This window comes from Microtus oregoni, unplaced genomic scaffold, assembly GCF_018167655.1.
Source record: "Microtus oregoni isolate MIOR12 unplaced genomic scaffold, Mior012 000047F_ref0000412, whole genome shotgun sequence".
Classification (NCBI taxonomy): domain Eukaryota; kingdom Metazoa; phylum Chordata; class Mammalia; order Rodentia; family Cricetidae; genus Microtus; species Microtus oregoni.
Window position 1 is genome coordinate 14,791,581 of NW_024543221.1, and position 3,061 is coordinate 14,794,641.

Consider the following 3,061-nt stretch of genomic DNA (forward strand, 5'->3'; position numbering starts at 1 on the left):
AGCAACACTAAAATTTGCATTATTTATTTTATTTTTGGTTTTTCCAGACAGGTTTTCTATGTGTATCTTTGGAGCCTATCCTAGAACTTGCTCTATAGACCAGGCTGACCTCAGACTCACAGACATCTGCCTGTGTCTGCCTCCCAAGTGCTAGTATTAAAGGCATGCATCACCACCATCCAGCTAAAAAAATTTATTATCTTTAATTATATGTGTGTGTGTCTATGTGTGGTTACCCACATGTATGCTGTGAATACCCTTGGAAACCATGGGCATTGGATCCCCTGGCGCTGGAATTACAGACAGTTGTGAGCTGCCTGATATAAATGCTGGGAACTGAACTCAGGTCCTCTGTAAGAACAAAGAGAAACCTTCTCAACAGAGGCTGCTTGTTTGTTTCCCAACCGCCCAGACGCCCAACAGCAGATAATCACACAGAAACTAGGTTAATTACAACACTGTTTGGCCAATAGCTTATGCATATTTCTAACTACCTCTTACATCTTAAATCAACCCATTTCTATTAATCTGTGAATCACCATGAGGTTATAGTCTACCAGTAAGGTTCTGACTGGCTGTTGACATCTTTCTTCTTCGGCAGCTACATGACATCTCTTTGACTCCGCCTACTTTCTCTCTATATTCCTCTTCGGGTTTCCTGCCTGGCTTTACTCTACTATGCCATTGGCCAAAACAGCTTTTTAAATAACCAATGGTAATAAAACATATTCATAGCATACAGAGGGGAATCTCACATCACATGCTTAACTGCAGAACCATCTCTCCAGCCCCTAATTTATTCTATGTTGTCTTTTGAGGTGCTAGGGGTTGAGTTCAGGACCTTGAATGTCCTAGCCAAGTATCCTACCACTGAACTACATCCCTCGTTCTAGTGTGGCCGAGAGTGCAAAGGAAGTTGTAGGAAGATACAGGATATCACATCATTTTTATAGCTTTAAAATGTATAAAGTCATCATACTTTAAAGACTTACACCTCTAGAATATCCACTGATACACATGGATGGGAAAAGCAACAGGGCACTGGTTAAAATTGCAGAACTAACTTGTCCCTGGGGAAGCCAGGTGCTTCAACAATATTTGTGACATTTTTTCTTGAGAGTAGGGCTAATTAAATGAGTGAATAGATCTTAACTACAAGTGCAATTAGAAGCCACTCGATTCTGTCAGGATGGAGCCACACTATCCAAGAAGATGATCTGAGCTGGTCAGCAAACCACAAGTGTTGTGTTCCAGCTGTGGCCCTGCCCTCTACAACTAAGGAAGACTTCATACACTTGGGGCAAAGTAGATTGGTCCTTCCCAATGGACTTTCCTGTCACACCTGACTTGGCCTGGTCCCTCTCCTGCTCAGAAACTTGAGAGCTACTTTCCAGGTAATTCTAAGTTTTCTGCTATGACTCAAAATTCAGACTTTAAATACTACTTTCCTTTCTGCTATATTTTGATAGCTATTTCTTGAATTATTTGTTTGTTTGTTGTTTTAAATAGGATCTCGTGTATCCCAGGCTGGCCTTGAACTCCCTATGTAGTTTTGAGCACCCAATCCTCCTGTGTCCACTGCATGAATGCTTGGATTACAGGCATGCACTACCACACCCAATTCATGTGGCAATGGGCATCACATTCAGAGCACTGTGTGTGCTAGGCAAGCAGTTGGCTGACATGACCGCATCCCTGGCCCCTTCTTCTCTAGTCATAGAGTCCTCCGAGTGAAAGGTTCTCCACTACTGATGCGGTCCTCGGGAGGGACACTGAATTCATTCCGGTTCCACTTTCTGCTCCAGATCAGCCTGACAACTCCAGGGCCACAGACACTGATGTTAGCCACTTGGATTTTCAGGTTTCAGAGAGTATCCAGGCTCCGAAATACTTCCTTTCAGGCAAAAGACTAGATGAACTGGATTTCATTCATGTTCATTCCTGTGCCAAGTCCAGTAAAGTCAAGTTTGTGAATTTGTTTAAAAAAGCGTTTGAGGGGCTGGAGAGATGGCTCAGTGGTTAAGAGCATTGCCTGCCCTTCCAAAGGTTCTGAGTTCAATTCCCAGCAACCACATGGTGGCTCACGACCATCTGTAATGGGGTCTGGTGCCCTCTTCTGGCCTGCAGACATACATACAGATAGACTATTGTATACATAAAAAAATAAATAAATATTTAAAAAAAAATAAAAAAGAGTTTGAGGATGTGCTATGTGCATATAATATATTCACCAAATGCATCCCCTCTCTTCCCTCCCCTCCAATTTCTCCACATTCCCTTCTGATTTCCTGCGCCCTTTTCTTTCAAACCCTCCGAGTCCACTTAGTGCTGCATACGTGAGAGCAGGGCCATGTACTGCAGCATGACGGATGCATCCCTGAAGAAAACTCACTTTTCCCTCCTCCAACAGCCATCAGCGGCCAGTGGCTCCCTAGCTAGGAGGGAGACTTCATGACATTTTCTCCCAATCCCTGCTAGAATTTTGTCTGCCCTGATTCTGCACAGCGCTTGTGCATGCTGTCACAACCACTGCTGAGTACAGACTGTACACAGTACAACTGCCCTGTGGATCTGAAAAAGTTTCCTTGTAGCCGTCACCACCTCTGCCTCTCACAACCTTTCTGCTCCCTCCTGCCAGCCTGGTCTACAGAGTGAGTTCCAAGACAGCCAGGGCTATATAGAGAAAACCCATCTCTAAAACAAAAACAAAAGAATGCATCTTAATGTCATTTGTGTATTTCAAAGTGATACATTTTTTTCTTTGTTTTAAAATTTATTTAACTTTTATTTTATGTGCATTGGTGTGAAGGTGTCAGGATTCCTGGAACAGAACAGTATTTCCTCAACATCTATCTGCCTTTTGGATCTGCCCGAGCACGTGAAAAACAAACCAAGTCTCCATCAGCGCCAGCTCAGAGGTGTTCATAGAGACGCCCGGCATTAGCGTTCTGCTCCTTTAAGAGGCGGTCCGGAGTTTTGCCCTATGCGAAAGCGGCTTCCCGCGCACACTCTGCGCATGCACGGAGTCGCGCGGTCGAAGGACTTGTCCCAGAAGGCAAGA